At 43.8% G+C, this 19,672-nt stretch overlaps 1 long non-coding RNA gene across 1 annotated transcript; it reads right to left on the bottom strand.

Annotated features, from left to right (window-relative positions):
* Window positions 1–1,228: 1,228 nt before the first annotated feature.
* LOC105533646 lies at window positions 1,229–7,449 on the bottom strand. Its single transcript, XR_001005145.1, has 3 exons — window positions 7,301–7,449; window positions 5,064–5,184; window positions 1,229–2,312 (listed from the first exon to the last, which is right to left on the bottom strand). It is a non-coding gene; the product is annotated as an uncharacterized LOC105533646 (long non-coding RNA).
* Between the last annotated feature and the right edge of the window lie 12,223 nt (window positions 7,450–19,672).

Below are 19,672 nucleotides of genomic sequence, written 5' to 3'. Positions count from 1 at the left end.
GGTGACATGTGCCTGTAGTCCCAGCTAACTGGGGTGCTGAGGCGAAAGGACCGCTTGAGTCCAGGAGGTAGAGGTTGCAGTAGGCTGAGATGGTGCCACTGCACTCCAGCCTGGGTGACAGAGTGAGACCCTGTCTCAAAAACAAACAAACAAAAACAAACAAACAAACAAAAAGAAAGAAAGAAAGAAACTATAGATAACATCATGGCAGCAGGTGATGTCAGCATTTGGCATCTAGTCCTGTTGGCAGGGGGTGCTATGTGAGGTGGACACCAGTGTCACATGGTTTATGACCCCAGTTAGGCATGGCAGGCCAAGGTGAGCAAGTATGTCCTAGAACTAGAAACAAGCAGTTTTCCTGAGAGTTCCCACTGAACATGGCCGCCACTTACACATCTTCTCCTCAAGAGAAACAAAAAAGAAAATATTCCTAATTTGTCTCTTAAATAATCTAGACACATGCCTGGCATATAAGAAATAAAAAAGAATCTACATTCTGTTAAGTATTTTAAGTTAAATAAATTACTCAAGAAATGTGGAGAAAAAGTTACCGAGATCAAAAAAATCTGAATTCATGTAAATGATTATTTAGGATCAGAAATGCATCTGTGGAAAAAATAACCTACAAGGTAGAAAACAAAAAGTTTAAGCATCACATTTACTAAAATATATTTTAGTTTTTGAAATATATTTGAAATGTGAAAGTTATCACTAATTGAAATGTGTATAGTACTACACCTATGCAATGTTTATTGCTCTGTTGTATAGTCTACAAAACATTTGTCTTACAATTAATTGAAATTTATAATTCTATACATTTCATCTTATAATTAATTGCCATTTTTCTAAATGACAATATTTTTTAAAGTGTAAAAATACAGTGTAATGTAAGTCATCCTAATAACAGAAAGATAGGTGCTAGAAAGTCTCGGAATATTCCTTTGAAAGACTAGTTCTCAAAGGAAAATAAAATAGAAAAGCTTCACATTGTTTAGTAAATAATAACTATAATACCTCTTCCATATTCATCTACATCTTCTTTGAAGAACATTTTTAAAACTACCTCTTGTTTTTGCTTCTGTTTCTTTGGATTGGCTCTGACCTGTGTATATTGTAAGGTTTTACTAACTACCACAACAGGAATGAATTATGTGGAATTCTTTAGTATAAGCTGAGAAGGACTTGGAGAGTGCTCCTTCTCTGGCAGGAATGTTTAAGATTCAGTGGGTTTTGCTCCTAGAGATAATTTTTATTATTGCATTCAAAAACATCCTGTCTGGTTGTTGAGCATTTCCAGAGCAGAATACCTGGGTAATTTTGATTAGGTCATAATCTTCAAAACATGTTACAATTGCCTAGTGACAAGATGCTCAATTTTTTTTTTTTTTTTTTTTTTTTTTTTTGCCCTGTTCTCAAATGCAGTCGTCATTCCCTACTTGAGAGCTATTTTTGCTATCCTCCTTGCAGAGATGAAAATATGAAGGCACAGAAATTGTTGTTAGGTTGGGTGCCAGCCTAGGAGCCAGAAGACTTGGGCTCTGGGTCCTGGACCTCACAGGCTGATGCTCAGGCCAGCAAAGTCAGGAGGGGAAGGGTCTCAGACATCTGCTGATGGGAAAGGTGTGCAGCACATTCACATCCAGGCAGCCACACCTGCCTCACCCATGGAAGAGATTTTCTTTGTTTTGACAAATGGCCCTTCTGGGTCTGTCTGGTCAACAAGGAAAGGTGAAGCACCAGCATTGCCCACACCTTGCCTAAGTCCTCTCCTAACAATCAGGCCTGGGAGAGATGTGTTTCAGAGCCCCCAAATCCTGGCCTCCATCTATATCACGACATAGTAGAGGAAGCATGCACTCTTCGACTCACCCGCTTGGGCATTGATGATCCTGGCTTCTGCCCTCTCTGCCTGCACCTTAGGAGATGGAAGCAGGGACCCCTGCAGAGACAAGAGACCCTGCTGGGCAGGGGAGTCATGGGCATCTCTCCTAATGATCCCATCATGCTGTTGCTTCCCGCACACCGTGCCCCAAAGAACCTCATTTTCATTTTGCTTTTACCTTGATTAATGCCCTTTATGAGTTGCCTTCCCACGACTTCACCTGCAGCCACTGCCCAAGCACGTGTTCAGCTGTTGGGATCTCTGGGAGTTGTTTTCCATCTTCCTACTCCACAATTATGCCAACGGCCATCTTCCTGACCCAAGCCTACTGGGAGCAGGAGTCTCCTATTGTGTTCTTCCAGGTGATCTTCCTTTTTGCAAGTGCAAAATCTCAGGTGTAGGCTTTGGTCTTTTGGTGCTAAAATGTGAACTGAAATTTAAAATGTTACAAAGGTAGGTCATGGTAGGACTTGCTTTCCCTAAACCAAAGATGTCCTTATACCTAAGGCTAATGTTGCCTTCCCTTTGAAAAGCTACCACATCAATAATTCAGTTTACATCTCAGCTTGCCTAATATATTTCTCTCTTATTTGAAAGGCAAGCTGAACTTCAGAGAATTTTTTTAAGTGAGGTTTTGTGAGCTGAGCCTTCCAAGAAGCCCGCAAGGTCTGTGGGTTCTGTATGTGACTGGGGCTCAGGCTTCACTCCTGAGAGTGAGTGCTATCTCTGTTTTCTCCTGCTACCTCTCCAACCACTCCTAACCTACATTTCTTCCAGCTCCCCTTCCTGTAACTGCTCTTGCCCACTTTCCTCTTCCTATGTGCCTTCCTTAAACTTATCCATTCCCAGTGTCTCAAGCACCCGTAACCAGTAACTCTGGCCACAATCCCTATTGATCTCCAAACCCTCTTTCCCCCAACTGTCAAATGCAGGATGTCTTGGAATACTTAGACACCTCAAAGTCAACCTGTCTAGGCGGAATTAATTGTTCCTTCACACCCCCACCCAAACCTTTGCCACCTCCTCCCATCACCTACCCACCCATCCAAACACCTCTTTGAGTATTTCTTAGTGACCCAGCTCCTTTCCTTGCTAGCCAGGCAGACATTGTTGAAAGGAGGAGCTGGAGAAGGTGGCGCAGGAGTTGAGATATTAGAGTACCTACACACACCTTCAACTCCGGAGCCAAAAACCAAAGAGGAAACAGGAGGCAAAGTGCAATAAAAGATCCAGATAAGCTCCTGGGGCCCCCAAAACAGAAAGGACCTTGGCTTGGCTTCCCTTTAGGAGGCTACCAGCCTCACAGAGAATTCCACATTCATCTGGCACTTGAGCTACAGATTAGAAAAAATGAGGGAGGAGATCAGGCATATGGGACTAAAATATGTTTCCAGTTTCCCAAGGGCTGCCCCATGTATACAGGGATTCCAGGAGTTCCTGCTTATCCCAAGGGGGACCAGAGAGGTTCTGAGAACAGCTATAGTGTAGAAGAGCCTTGAGATCTGGACACTGAAACTGAAGAATGCAAAGACTTTGAACTGGAAGGATATGGCTGAAATGGTGCACAGAAGCAACAGGGGACCCCAAGGATCACGCATGACCGAGCACACCAGGGACACTAGCACAAAGTTCCCAGGCCCAGGGACCAGCCCAGCTCAGTCAGGGCACTCACAATAGGACCAGCCAAGACCTGGAAAGGCCCTTCCCATCATGGTGATGACAGATAAGCTTTGCTCTGCACCCATATAAGGGGGCCGGGGGGTTCGTGGGCAGGGTAAAAAGAAAAGACCCTGAAGGCCTGAATGTAACCAGAAAAGGTGATGTTAACCTGAAAGGAACTATTTTAACTTGGAAGAAACTGAGATTTCTCTAGTTAGTACCAAAGTTTTTAGTTTTGTTTTTGTGTGTTTGTTTGTTTTGTTTTGTTTTTGTTTTTGAGATGGAGTCTCGCTCTGTCGCCCAGGCTGGAGTGCAGTGGCACGATCTGTGCTCACTGCAACCTCCACCTCTTGGGTTCAAGCAATTCTCCTGTCTCAGCCTCCCGAGTAGTTGGGATTACAGGCACGTGCCACCACGCTCGGTTAATTTTTTGTATTTTTCGTAGAGACAGGGTTTCACCGTGTTAGCTGGGATGGTCTTAATCTCCTGACCTTGTAATCCACCCGCTTCAGCCTCCCAAAGTGCTGGGATTACAGTATGAGCCACCGTGCCCAGCCAAGTTTTTTGTTGTTTTACTTTATGTTTCTTTCTCTCTTACCATTGGATGGAGAGCTATCAAAGACAATTAACTAAGTAATAAATAATAAAAATGCTATTGTTTTCACAATTTGTGCTGTAGTGAGACTTTTTGACACTATTGCACAAAAAGCATCACTGTTAACCTTTCTTCCCTACCTCTTTCTCTACCCCTGCTATGTTGGTGTCTCCCCGAAATTTTTGGTGTTTCCCCAAAATTCATATGTTGGAACTTAATCCCAATGTGATAGGATATAGGAGGTGATTAAACCATGAGCGCTCTGTCCTCATGAATGGAATTAGTGCCCTTATAAAAGATGTTGGGCCAGGCACAGTGGCTCACGCCTGTATACCCAGCACTTTGGGAGAGTGAGGCGGGCAAATCACTTGAGCCCAGGTGTTTGAGACCAGACTGGGCAACAAGGTGACACCCTGTCTCTACAAAAAATACAAAATTAGCTGAGCGTGGTGACACCCACCTGTAATCCCAGCTACTTGTGGGGGCTGAGGTGGAAGGATTGCTTGAACCTAGGAGTTCAAGGCTGAAGTGAGCCATGATAGTGCCACTGATCCAGCCTGGGCAACAGAGCAAACCCTATCTCAAAAAAAAAAAGAGAGAGAGAGAGAGAGACAGAGAGAGAAGACAGCTTCCCTCCCCTTCCACCATGTGAGGACACAGAGAAGGTACTAGCTATAGGAACAGGCACTGAATCTGCTAGCACTTTGATCTTGGACTTCCCAGGCTCTAAAATTGTAAGAAATTAATTTCTGTTGTTTATCAGTTACCCAGGCTAAGGTATTCTGGTATAGAACCCAAGTAGAATAAGACAATGCCCATCTAACAGTAGACTAGCCTGTAGACGGTATCTCTGAGCTGTCTCACATCTAAGTTCCATCCTTTCCAACCCCAATGCCAATGCCAAGATTCACACTGGTCATCTCTTACCTGGAGGTTATAACCCTGAGTGATGTCCCCTCCTCCAGATCTTCTCTTTTTAATGTGTCCTCACCCACATTGATCTTTCTAAAATATGATGCTCTCCAGCTTTAAAAACTGGGCTGACTCCCTGTGAATAAAGGGTGATTATCATACTCCAAAGCTTGTCCCAGAAACCTCTTCCTAATCACTCCTGCTCTAACCTCAGTCTTATATATCCTCTGCCCTCTCTCACACATTCCAAGTTCAAGCCATAGCAGTTATTTACCATTCCTATAATGGACCAAGTGCTTTCACTTCACTAATCTTTGCACTTGCTATTTCCCTTCAAGATCCAGATCCAACATACCACTTCTTCGACATCCTCTCTAATTCCTTTCATTCCCCAAGTCAAATTTATCAACAACTCTTTTGTTCCCTTTACACTATATACATGCCTATGGCAACCAGAAAGCCACAAGTACCAGTTTCTAATACTCTATTCTATTCACAAATTAGAAAGATAAAAGTTTGTGGACCATGCTCCTCAACTTATAGTTCCAAGGCCATGACCATATGTTCCAAAATCATTATTAGTCTTTATGACATTTTATCATGATCTTCAGTTTGCATAACTAACCCCATGCTTGAATTAAACTCCTAAAGGGCAAGAACCATGTGTGTGTTCCTCTTTGTAGCCACATCTTTCTATGATGCTCACTCCTTACATCCTACTCAGCTTAGCAGAGGAACATCTGGCCAATTAGCAAGTTAGAAACATCACTCTCTCCTGGGATGAAACCACTCCCATACCAGGGCAAATGTCTGGCAAATATAAGGAAGACTTAGTTTCAGCGCCCACTTACCCTCCTGAGTAGGTACCTTTGTGCAGTGTACAAACTACCCAACTGTATGTAACAGCCCTTGGACCTAACATGTAGTAAGGGCAAAATATATCTTTGTTGATGAATGAACTTGTCTAGGGAACATTCCCTACCCTTACCTCTCTTAAATTACATGAACCAGATGTGCCTATTATTTACATAGTTTTGGTATTGCACTATATCCAATAATCAAATATTCTTCAGCATGCCTTGATAAATTAATGTCAGGCTTAGCCACAGAAACTTACTATACTATGATATTTGTAGCATCGTTAAAAATTACGTACCAGCATTTTATAGAGCATTCAGCACAAATACTCAATATATGCTTATTAAGTAAATACAATTTCAAATATTAATATCTGAAATTATATTGCCATTCCTTTAACGATTGCAGTATAACCATTATCCCCATCTTGTCTCTGAAAATAAGTGAACTGTATTCAGAGATAAGATTTTAGGTACTACCTTACTGTGTCATAAAAATAACAACAGCCTGAACATTGGTGGAATATTGGTGGCTTATTAAACTACATGTCTGTTTGTTTCTTGCTAATGGCCCTACCACTCAACCAGTTGGTGTGTGCTCCCACACAGTGTATTCACACATTCAACCTTCAAGCTAACATAGAACCCAGGCAAAGTCAACAACAGACTCTAGCACAAGCTGAAGTAAATTCAAATGTTAATATATGGTCCTTTATTTCTAGAGTAAGAGTAAATAAGGGGGTTTTAGAATCTACAAAGGATGCCATGTGCATCAATAAAGGCATTTTATTGCAGTATGACTTGATTTTTAAGTGTATTAGACAGAAATCTGCTCTAAGAGAAGCTATAAACTTCTATACAATATGTGTAGATGGCTAAAATTCTAATATCTCTGGGCCCTGTTTCTCTCTAGGCTACTAGAAATACAACAAAGTCAAAGTTAAAGATGGAAGGAAAGTGATAATTATGCAAGTTATTTCATCATTGAGGAAGGTTTGATAAAGTATCTCAAAACTTGTGTATTTTGGGAAGAGTGACAGCCTAGGAGGTCGAGGCTGCATTAAGCTGTGATAGTGCCACTGCACTCCAGTCTAGGCAACAAAGTGAGACCCTGTTTCAAAAAAATTAAATTAAATTTTAAAAACTGCTGCACTTTAGAAAAACTTTTTATGGGTTAAGTATTTTAAATCTGTCGCTCTAGGTAAAATAATTTGTCAACTCTGAATAAATTGTGGAGGATGCAAAAGTTGTCTTCAGAAGAGATATAGGATTTTCATGACCCTAAAATGTGTCAAGTAAGAGTTTCTTCTCCTGTGTCAATTAGGGCCCTTCAGTTGTAGATCACAGAAAACTTGACCCAAACTGGATCAATCACATTAGGAATAATTCACTTACGACACAGCTGGATTCAGGACTGGTTCAACAAATAGCACCAAGACTCAACATCTCTTTTGGTTCTTCCGCTATGTTACTTTCAGTCTTGGGCTTCACATCTTAGCAGACAGAGGCAGCAGTTCCAGTTTCTAGATCCTCTCTAGTTTTAAGTCAATCTGAAAAACAGAGCATATCTTTCCAGGATTCCCAAGAAAGTTTCCTTGCTCTTCATTGGATCACATGTCCCATTGGATCACATGTCCAATTTGATCACATGTCCTTGTTGGATCACATGTCCGTGTTGGATCACATGTCCATTTCAAACTCATTACTGTGAACCCAGACATGTGATATGCTGATTCTCCAGCTTGAGTCACTTTTCGACACCTGGGGCTGAGACTGCCAGAAACACTTTGGAAATGGTGGAGGGGGCTCTTCGTCAAAGGAAAATCTAGGTATAATTACCAGAAGAAGGAGGAATGGATAGCAACCAGAAAAAAAACAATGGATATCTGCCATCACTTTCTTCCCTGTGGTGGGCAACCTCTAGATGACCCCCCAGTGATCTCCACTTCCTGGTATTCTGCCCTTTTATAGTGCTCTTCCCCCTTGAGTGTGGGCAAGACTTTGTAACATGCTTTTAACCGATAGAATATATCAAAAGGGATGAGATGTCACTTCCATGATTAAGTTACATAAGATTGTGATTTCCTTCTTGCTACCAAACTCTCTCTATTGCCTTCTCGGCTTGCACGCTTTGATGAAGCAAGCTACCATGTTGGAGAGGCCCACATGGCAAGAAACTGAGGGTGGCTGCCAGCTAAAAACTGAGGTCCTCAATGCAATAGCTCTCAAAGTACTGAATTTAGCTAACTACTATGTGAGCTTGAAAATAGGTCATTTCCTAGTCAGGCTTTCAGATGAGAAATCAGACCTGACCAATATCTTGATTGCATTCTTGTGAGAGATACTGAGACGATATCTGGGGCCCTTCTTAGCATCCCTTAAGTTCAACTACTTAGGGGAGTACTAGTTTACATAATACGAAGGTGCAGAACTAAAGGGTATACAAGCATTTTGGACCCCAAAATAGTTGCTTCTTGAAAGAGATGTGACTCAAATGAATGTGTAGTCATTGTTAATGGCCAGTGACAACTATCTGTAGTGATGTAGACAGCTGTCACCTGTTATAATTTGAGGTCCTCTCCTATCTGGAAGTTGCCGTGAATGGCCGGAGTTGACTACATGGTCCCACATCAGCCTTCTTTCTGTCTTCAGTTCCTTCCTATTCCCCTGCCTTGTTCACCCCCTCGAGGGTTGCACAGCTGCAGCCCCATAGAGCCCAGACTGCAGTTGCACTAAAGGAGGCTTCACAGAGCTGCACAAAAGCTTCCAGCCACCAAAGCACAAAGCCTTTCCTTCAGTCAGCCTCCACAGTCTCCCAGCTCTTAGGAGTGCCATAATCCTACATGACAGTCAGATTTATGCTTTCCTATGGGACTTTTTAGGCTGATCCCAAACCCCTCTCTTCTCATACCATCTACAGTTTTTAGTCTGGATCCCTCTAGAACAGCCCTCGGGGAATAGGATTTACTAGGTTAACCCTAGCCACATTGCTTTCTCTGAACCCTGGGCTCTCTTCCTCTGTGGATTCTGTGACTCCGCAGCTCAGCATAGTATTTCAAACACACTGTACTGTAAACCATGATATGTTTCATGATTAAGCACTAAAAAGAAGACAGGTGGTGCCTTCATGGTAATTAAAGCCTGCTGCAGGCCGTGTTTTAGTGCGTATGACTGACAATGCAGGAAGTACGGCAGTCTTTGGTAAAGAAACAGCTCTGTCTGTCACATGGCTGTGGCTCATGCAAGTTTTCAGACACAGAACAAGATTGGAGGGAAGCTCACTCATCTTTTTCTAATTGACATTTAGGTCATTTGGGAAAGTATATGCCACAAAGCATAATGCTTTCACTCATACTTAGATTTCAATTAGTTCAGGACTAAGTTATTCATAGATTATTTAGAGATGCATTGTATCTTTTGAATTATTAATTCAAGATAAAACTCAATCTATTAGGGGAAATTTTTCTACCAGAGTTTATTCTAGGAACCCTTAAACTGATCTTGATCTCTGCAGATTTCTAAACCAATAAAGGGATTGCATTGAACCCCAAAGTTGTATTCGTTACAAATGCAAGTTTTAGATTCTGGGAAACAGAATGTTGAAGTTCTCTTTCCAGTAATGACACATGTTGTCTTTGTGACTGTAAACATTTTCCCTTGAGTGTTGACTAAAATGAAGAAGCTCTTAGGATCTTTTTAGGCTGAATGTCCATTATGTTCTTTGAGTGTTTTCAACATGGAAAAAAAAACTGAATTGATTAAATTCTGTTGACAATTCTAGAATGAAGATTAATTATTTTTTAGTGCAAGGAAATCCTTTGGCTTCATTCAGTTGTGAACAAAATATTTCCAAGTGCCTGTGAGGCTGGGTCAAGAAATGATCAAAGGGAACCCAACAAAGTCTTGCTGTGGACCATGCCTGAGATCAGGCACTCGCCCCCACTCTCCTTGCTGCTGGAGCCATGGCTTCATTTTACTCATAATATCTTTCGGGCATTAAACAATACTCTTGGAAATCCTCTTTTTCTCAGTCCTCTCTTCCATCTACGTGTTCTTCGTAATAATTTCATTTATTCCTATCACCCTGTTGGGGGTTGAAATGTGCCCCACCAAAAAAAAATATAAATATATATATATATGTTAGAGTCCTAACCCCCTGTACCTCAGAATGTAATTTTATTTGGAAACAAAGTCCTCATGGAGGTAACCAAATTAAAGTAGGTCATGAGGGTGGGCCCCAGTCTGATATGACTGGTGTCCTAACAGTCTGGGGGGAAATTTGGATACAGAGACAGACATGCACAGAGAGAGCACCATGTGAAGATGAAGGCAGAAAAGAGGTTGGGGTGATGCTTCCACAAACCAAGGAATGCCAGAGAGTGCCAGAAAACCACAGAAGCCAGGGGACAGGCATGGAACAGATTCTTCCTCACAGCCACCAGAAGGAATCAATCCTGCCGACACCTTGATCCTGGACTTCCAGTCTCCAGAACTGCTAGACAATAAATTTCAGTTGTTTAAGCCACACCATTTGTGGTACTTTGTTTCAGCAGCCCTAGAAAACGAATACAGACTCCAACTCTCGAAGTATTATTTCCAGCTCAAAATCCTCTTCTGAATTGTCGGATTGACAAGAGATACACAGGCTTCTCAAACTCACATAAAGGTCTTATTTAGCCCAACACCTGGACCATAACAAGTTCTCAGTAAGAGTTAATGCTGCTGCTACTGCTGATGATAATAATGATGAAGTCGCAGAAAAGAAGGGGAAGAGAAGGAGTAGCAGCAGGGAGAAGAGAATGAATTAACTGAGTCTGGCTCCCCTCTGTGAAATACAAAAGATGTGAACAGTCTCCGCAAGATGTGTCTTTTGTATCTTTGTACTTTATCCAACCACTCACTGAACGTCCAAAGCACACTCATGATTGAAGTTTCTGAATGTCCTTATTGAATGCGTTGGTGAACAACTGGTCATTAATCACAGATGGACATTCTTTAGAAGAAATCATAGTTCCTGGCTCCTTTGTGCATTCAACCAGAGTGTTTATTTGCAGTGAGGCAGTCTGAAATACCGTCTCATTGGCCAGGACTATACTACATCTCAGCTGAAGAGAGAAAAGTGGCATGATAAGTTCACATTACGGCTGTGCCTGGGATTTGAGTAGCAGTATTTGAGTCTCAACCTACCCTTCTCCCCCATCAGCCACACTCTTCCTCTGATCAAGATGAGGAGGCACAGAATAGCAAACTGCCCAATTCCTTCAGAAACTGAAATTCCCAGGTTATTTTAAATGGCACCATTTATCAAAAACCTGTTGGCTATGTCAAAACACTGTCAGACTCTTACTTTGTATTCATTTTTCCAGTTGAACCCACCAACTCCCACTTCTGGTATGGCAGAAGTATTATGAATTTCCTTTCAAAAATTACTACCCATTTCATCGGTGGCTGGAGAGACTACATTGCCCGAGGTTACTCAGCTAGAAAGTGCCTCGGCTGGGACTTGAACCTATGTCTCTGTGACTGGCCTACTTAGGGCCCAGCACTGGAATTGTACCTAGTGACTAGCTGGTACTCAATAAGTATTTTGCGGGCTTAATGACTCCAAAACCAGTACTCTTTCCACTACATGGTGGAAACTCTCTGAAACTGGAGGAGAAGAGGTGAAAAAGACAGAAACTCGAGGCAAAAGCTCTGGGTGGCAGGAGTTTGGATTGAGAGATAAGTCTTTGGTCTTTCTGTTCTATCGGTGTGTGATTCCATCAACTTGTAGTAATTACACACAATGCAAGCCAAGGTTTATTAGATACTCTAAGGCCAGTGGGTCTAACAAGTAAATAACAAAAACAAAAACAAAGATTATTACCATTAAGACATCTCTTGATTTTAGGGTAATACCCAACAAAGCACTTATTTCATTAATCACCATTTGGTCCTTTGCTGCCCTTTCACCCCAACCCCGTAGATGTTAGACCCTTTTTTGTTTGTTTGTTTTTTATTTTTTGAGGTGGAGTCTAGCTGTGTCACCAGGCTGGAGTGCAGTGGCACAATCTTGGCTCACTACAACCTCCGTCTCCTGGGTTTAAGCAATTCTCCTGCCTCAGCTTCCTGGGTAGCTGGGATTACAGGTGGTGCCACCAGGCCCAGCTAATTTTTGTATTTTTAGTAGAGACGGGGTTTCACCATGTTGATCAGGCTGGTTTGAACTCCTGTCCTCAAGTGATCGCCCACCTCGGCCTCCTAAAGTGCTGGGATTACAGGCGTGAGCCCGTGTGCCCAGCCGGATCTTGGATCCTTTTGACAAGAGTTTAAAGAACAAGCATAAGGTACAGATATTTTAGCCTGGAGCTATCCAGAAGTTTATAGATCTTTAACACCCTTTTCCTAAATGTCAGGTTGCTGAGACAGGCAGGGGTGGTACATATGCCTTGAGATTCTTTTCTTAGTACATGTGCTGAAGAGAGTGAACATGTGAAAATCTCTTTCCAATTTCTACTTAGGAGAACAGATTAGTTAATGTTGCAGTCCATACTAAAGTGACCATCTACGTTCTGCCTTTGAGGGACTCAACCTGGATACAGGACAGATTTTCTGTTAGGAAAAATCCCAAAGCCCCTATCCAAGGACAATTGTGTTTACTAATTTTTGACGTTTTTTCTTAAATTCTATTACTAGCACTCTCACAATAACAGCACCTTTAGTTTTCAATTATTGATAAATGATATTTCTATAAATAATATTGTATCATATAACATGTGATTTTTATAGTATATATAGTACAAAATGAATGGCTTAAAGAGTTTATTATGGAAGGCAAGAGAAGAATCTTACCCATCCAGCACAGAGGAAGCTCATTGTACTGTAGCTCAGATACCCTGGATTGAGTGTTAGCCATTTAGTTGATGAATCGTTTTTGAGCACCAAGAATGTGTTATGCACACAGCCAGGTGCTGGGGTACAATAATGAGTGAGATGGACATAGTTCCCACCCATTCAGAGCATATAGTCTATGAGAAAGTAATAGAATAAATTGTGGTAAGTGCTGCAATAAGGAAGATGCAAATGCAGGCTGTACCAGGCAGGAACACTGAATTTAGCCTAAACGGGTTATGCAAAGCTTCTTGGAGGAAGCAACAACTAAGCTAAAATATGAAGGAGCAAGCAAGCCAGTTGAACAGAGAAATATGTCAGAACAGGGGAGTTGTATGTGCAGTGACTCAGAGAGAGCATGGGCACAGTGCTTGCTAACACCTGAAGTTCTGAGTGCCTGGAAGGGAAAGGATAACATGAGGAGTGCCTAAGGTAGTAGCCAGAGGCTAGCCATGATGGGCTCTGTGGGCCGTGGACTTCATCCAATGACAATGAGAAGCCATTGCAGGGATTTAGGCAGGGATGTCATGATCAGACTGTGGCTCAGAAGGGTGGAAATCAAATTGAAGAAGCAAGATTAGAGGCAGAGGAACCAGGGGAAAGGCTGCAAGAAATAGCCCAAGCAAGAGGTGATGGTGTATGTGGCAGGCAACTGGAGAGAAGAATTCGGTTGGAGAGGTTGCAGAGGTAGAACCCTCAAGAATTGAGGAGAGAGGGTGATTCTCCTGATCGACTTTGAGCCACAGGAAGAATGATGGTGCAGTAACTGAGAAAGGCGTCATCAGTGGGGTAGCAAGCTGGGGGATGTGGAGGGAAGTTGGGAGAGGAAGGGTATATGCTCCTTTTGGGTACGATGCCCATATCACTTTTTGTCCAAACTGGCACACATTCAGAAATAAAAGGAGGTGTTATTAGTGCTATTGGGACAACAATATAGCTGGTATTTGGCAGACCAGACACATGGCAATTCTAGTTTTGGAATATATTGAAGCTGGAGGAACCAACAAGGTATTCAAGTGAAGATCTCAAGTAGGCAGAAGTAGGTCAGAGCTTGAGAAATCCTTGACCAAAATGTTTTCCACCAGGAAAATGTTTAAGGAAATCATTTCTTTTTTTTATCACTCTATGGTGTTTAAGTAAGACACATTTTATGGTTGTTGTCGCTGTAGATGCCAAAATAAACTAGCAGCTCACGATTACTGCTCTGTCCTTCCCTTATAGCTTCTCTCATATCAGGTGGTCCAGGAATACCTCTAGATGTATTAGAACTGTCTTCAGCTTTAGGTTAGAGTCAGAATAAAATCTGGTCAAAGGCAGCCTGCCTAAAACGAGATCTCTCCTTTCTTTCTTTCGTTCGTTCATTCTTTCTTTCTTTCTCTTTTTGACACAGGGTCTCCCTCTGTCTCCCAGGCAGGAGTACAGTGGCACAGTCATGACTTACTGCAGCCTCAACCTCCCAGGCTCAACCCATCCTCCCACCTCAGCCTCCCTAGTAGCTGGAACTACAGGTCCTCACCACTGTGCCTGGCTCATTTTTTAATTTTATTTTTTTGTAGAGATGAGGTCTCACCAGGTTTCCCAGGCTGACCTTGAACTCCTGGGCTCAAATTTATCATCCTGCCTCTGCCTCCCAAAGTGTTGGGATTACAGGTATGGGCCACCATGACCGGCTCTAAGTGAGATTCCTAATGGAGGTCAGTCAAGAGAGCAAGGATGGATGAGCATACATTATCCCCAATCCTAGAAGGAAAAAATATTTCAAAAAAGATAGTCTACTGACTCTGGATTAGCAGCATCATTTCATATCCAGATGACAGCATGTTGTTGCCATGGTTGTGATAATCATTAGCAATTATCATTATTATTATGACAGATGACATGCTGACGTTAAGCATCAGTCTTTGTCAATGCCAGCATAAATGAATGCATATATTAAAGTTCTTTCCACTTTTAGTTCATTCTCATTTTGAAGGCTAAACCTGAAATAACATGAGGACATTTATTGCTGTCACCTCTAGCTGATTATGTCATTATGAGAGAAAGCTGTTTTAAAGAACGCACACAACACTGAAGGATGTGCAAAGTAAGTCTGCCGAATTAATGTGTCCCACCAACAAAAAAGGTTTAAACTATTATTTGATAATTTGTTAACCAGAATGCAGTAATACAAAGAATTTTTTCTCAAATGCTAATGAAATTGAAACAAGTGAAAATTCAGGAGTTACCAAGGTAGCAACTCAGAACTTTTCTTGGTGTCTGAGACACCATGAGCCTTTCTGTTTGTTGTCAATGCTGTCTTACTTGGAAAGTGATCAATAACACCTTCTCAATGCCCACTCTTCATTACAATCCAGAAAGTCTCCATCTGAACTTCAAGTCAGTAATTTGCTGGCATGACCATTGCTGAAAGAGAGCCAGCAGCTGCTGAGAAAGCGATGAGCTCAAAGAGAAAATAGCAATGCCCATACGGCCATTCCTAGTAGACTGGATGAATAAATTGTGGAATAGTCATGCAATGGAATATTATACAGCAAGGGAAATGAAAGAACCACAACTATCCGCATCAACATGGATGAACCTTACAATGTACAATGCTGAGTGAAAGAAGGAAAACATAAAAGAATATGTGCACCAGACTAGGCAACATAATGAGACCTCCATGTCTACAAAAAAAAATTTTTTTAATTAGACGGAGCCAGATGGCTCATGCCTATAATCCCAGCACTTTGGAAGGCCTAAGTGGGCAGATCATTTGAGGTCAGGAGTTCGAGACCAGCCTGGCCAACATAGAGAGACCCTGTCTCTACTAAAAAACATTACAAAAATTAGCCAGGTGAGGTGGCAGTCACCTGTAGTCCCAGCTACTCAGGAGACTAAGGCAGGAGAATCACTTGAACCCAGGAAGCAGAGGTCACAGTGAGCTAAGATCACACCACTGCACTCCAGCCTGGCGACAGAGCAAGACTCCATCTCAAAAAAAAAAAAAAAAAATAGGCCAGGCGCGGTGGCTCATGCCTGTAATCCCAGCACTTTGGGAGGCCGAGGTGGGTGGGTCACAAGGTAAGGAGTTCGAGACCAACCTGGCCAACATAGTGAAACCCCTTCTCTACTAAAAATACAAAACTATAGCCAGGTGTGGTGGCTCGCACCTGTAATCCCAGCAACTCGGGGGGCTGAGGCAGGAGAACTGCTTGAACGCGGGAGGCGGAGGTTGCAGTGAGCCAAGATCATGCCACTGCACTCCAGCCTGGGCAACAGAGCAAGACTTCATCTCGGGGAGAAAAAAAAATTAGATGGGTGTGAGAGTGCACAACTGTGGTACCAACTACTGGGGAGGCTGAGGTGGGAGAATCACTTGAGCCCAGAAGGTCGAGGCTGCAGTGAGCCATGATGGCACCACTGCACTCCAGCCTGGGAAACAGAGGGAGATCCTGTCCTAAAAAATAAAAATAAAGAATACATACAGTATTACTCTAAGATCAAAAATTGAACTTAGCATATTGTTGGGTCGTGTAAATAGCTGGTAACCTCATAAAGAAACCCAAGGAAGTGATGGTCATAAAAGTGTTATGGGATCTTTGGGGTATCATTTTTCTGGCCAGAAACCTCTGTGGCTAGTGGTGCCTTTGCCTGAGTTTTGCTCTTGCCCACTGGGCTTGTCTTACCCACTTGGCCTGGCAGGTTGTGCTGGATTCATGCTACTAGTCTGGGTCCCATGCCTGCCAAGGGCGAGTCAGGCATGGAATGGAGAGAGGTGTGTGAGCGAGTGTAGGGTCCAGCCATTGTGCACAGTCAGACATGCTGGCTGCTGCAGCAGGGAGGGCAACTCCAGGTACCAGCATAGGTGCCAGCTCTCTATGACGCTGTGGCCATACCAGCAGATGTCAGATCACCAGCTGCAAAGAGGAGAAACCCACAAGCAGCTTCCACAGCTGGCGTCGGAGAACACGGTGGTGCCTGAAAGCTTGAAGATGCCAAGAATTGCAGGGCCTCAAAGAAGTCATAGCCCTGCCTTGGGAAGTTCCCAGGTTTGGGCTCCCCAAAGGACCACAGCTCTTCTTTCCTTCTCTTCACCCACAACATGGCAAGCAAGGGGCATGTCTCAGCCCTGTTGGTGTTAAAGCTCTTTTAGCCTCACCATTCAGGGGGTCTGAGTTCTTATCCTGCAACCAGGGAGAATGAGGTATGCAGACAATTGGAGGGTGAGCAAGATGAAGAGGAGCTTTACTGAGCAATAGAACAGCTCAGAGGATGCCTGCAGGGAGCAGCTCCTTTCCACAGCCTGGGTGTCCTGATAAGTGTTCAGCTCCTAGCAGAGAGGGTAGTTCCTCTCTGCTAGGCAAGTCATCCCAACAAGTGTTCAGCCATCAGCAGAGAGGGTAGCTCCTCTCTGCAGCTGGTTCTCCCATCATCTGCACAGCTCTCAGCAGAGTGGAAGCCCTAGAGTGGGTGGCTCCTCTCTGCACCTGGTCGACTCATCGTCTCCCTGTCATCTCTCCATCATCTCTGCAGCTCTGAGCAGAGAGGAGGCCCTGGAGTGGGTTGCTCCTCTTTGCAGCTGATCATCTGACATCTGCTCAGCTCTGGCTGATCCCAGGGCTTTTATGGGCCTCAAAGGGGAGCAAGTGCATGCTGATTGGTCCCGCCCAGAAAAGGCACTGCAAGTTTCTACTCAGGTCCATGGAACTGGCAGCCTGGCTCCCAGCCTTCAGGCCCTCCCTGGCCTGAAGGTGGGGCCTCACTGGGGACCTGCCCCCTTCCGCCCAGGAACCTGTCTGCCTCCCTCTGCCTTTCATGACATCCAAGCTGTAGGTGCCAAGCGACACCTATAGGTCAGCACCAAGCTGCCCTCATCTCCCCCTCAGCTTTCCTCCTATGCTTGCCAGTGCCCAAATTCCAGAGGGGCCGATGCAACAGGGTGCTGGCATGTTAGCACTGCCCCGAGTGTATGCATGCTCGACTGGGCTGTGGCAGTGCCCAGACTTGGCCCTGGCTTTACTCTGAAATCAGAGCAGGTGCCAACAGCAGGGAGAAGCCAGGCGGCAGGAGCAGGCACTTTCAAGCCTGCAAGGGCAGGGGTGCCTTCCCAGGCCCCTAGTAGTGCAGGGATGCCAGGGTCCACAGCCGCAGTTTGAGGCAGCTGCAGCTGCACCTGGGCTCCCACCTGCTCTGTGGAGCAGGAGGCCCAGATCTGTAGCCATGGTTTGGGTGGCTGCAGCTATGCCCAGTAAAGTGGGACTCCTGCCTGCTCCCCAATCCCAAGAGCACAAGGATGCATGGGTCCATAGCCTTGGCTTCGACAACTACAGAGGCACCCAGGGAGCTCCCACCCCAACTCTGAAGGGGTGGGGTTCCCACTTGTCCCAGCTCTTGCTGGGTTTATGGAGTGAACAGCCCCCACCACACCTCCCTGCTGCAGCCTGCATGATGGCAGCGGTGGCTCCAGACGGCCTGCTGCTGCCATCAAATTCAGTCAATAGTGATTACCCTCAGCAGGAGGAGAAGAGCATATGACTGGGGAGGGACATGTGGGGTTTCCAGGATACTGGCAATGTCCTATTTCTTGAGCTGGCTGGTGGTTACACAGTGCTCACTTTGTAATTCCATGTTAAACTGTGCATTTGTATTTTGTGCACTCTTCTGAATGTGTGCTCTGTTTCAAAAATCAAATTCTTAAAAAGATAAGCCCACTTGAGCAGTGATATGGGGGAACCTAAATCTACATTTTAAGTTTTTCATTACAATGATTTACCCAAAGGGGACAAAGAATTCTTCCAGTGCCACCTTTTTCTCCTCTGTTCAGAGGTTCTAACTAAATGCCACCTCTCTCTCAGATAGCCCTTTCTTTTAGTTCAGCCCAGCTCTCCCCTGTGCCCACCCCCACCCCACGCCACGCAGTAGAGTCTCATGCCCTGGATTCTGTCCTGGATCTGGTCATCTCACAGCAGGCTGCACACATGGCTTATTGGGAGACACAGGAAAGTTGTGAATCCCTCGTGTCAGTACTAGGGCAAAGAAGCTAAAAGGTAGGAATTCTCAAGATCCCTCCCTCTTCCTCCTTTGATGAATGAGAGATTCATGCGTGGAACTGCTTTGCTCATTCAGAATGACAGACCAAACCCCTGCTTCCTGTAGCTGACCACCACATTCCATATAGACCAGCACCCTTGGCACAATGAGAATTAGCCTCATTGCGTGCTTTCTGTCACCTATTCTAGGACACTCTACAACAGTCTTGACCTTCATTATGAGTACAAGATGGAGATCCCATCCCAAAAGAACAAATCGAAGAACTGGGCCCTGTAAAAAAAAAAAAGCTGTTGTTGTTGTTGTTGTAGTTGTTGTTATTTACAGCAACAACAGGTGCCAGTAGATTCCAAGCTTTTCCCATAATTAGGCCCACTTTGGGCAACAAGAATCAATCTAGGTAAAAATCATACCTAAAAATCTCATACCTATTACAGAAACCTAGTTTCCTTTTAGCTTAGCAGGATTCCATCCTGCTACCCAGGATTTGAGGCTCTTCACTAAGCTTCAGGGTTGCAAGAACCACAATGCTGGCTCCTGAGATTGCTTCATAAAAGGATGCATTTACCAAAGATAATCAGATAGTTTATACAAAGCGTAAGTGTGAGCTCCACCTTGAACCCATTCTATTTTCTTGGATTCTAAATCCTCACTTTTGGTCTTAGTTTTAGTCCTCTCTAGTAACCATGGTTTCAGAATCCTTCTTTCAATTACTATGAGCAGTTGCATAAAGGAGATGTTGGGTTTAATCTCTTAAGCCCCATCTGAAATTTCTGCAGTGGTTTGGGTGGCAACTCACTTATAAAGTGAACTCCAGATCCTGGTTTCAAAGGCACACAGTGGCTGTCAGAGCTGAGCAGTTTCATTTTC

The sequence above is a fragment of the Mandrillus leucophaeus genome, unplaced genomic scaffold, assembly GCF_000951045.1.
Source record: "Mandrillus leucophaeus isolate KB7577 unplaced genomic scaffold, Mleu.le_1.0 Scaffold1270, whole genome shotgun sequence".
NCBI classification, from domain to species: domain Eukaryota; kingdom Metazoa; phylum Chordata; class Mammalia; order Primates; family Cercopithecidae; genus Mandrillus; species Mandrillus leucophaeus.
Note: the sequence above shows the minus strand (reverse complement) of the source record. Positions and strands in the feature narration are given on the sequence as shown.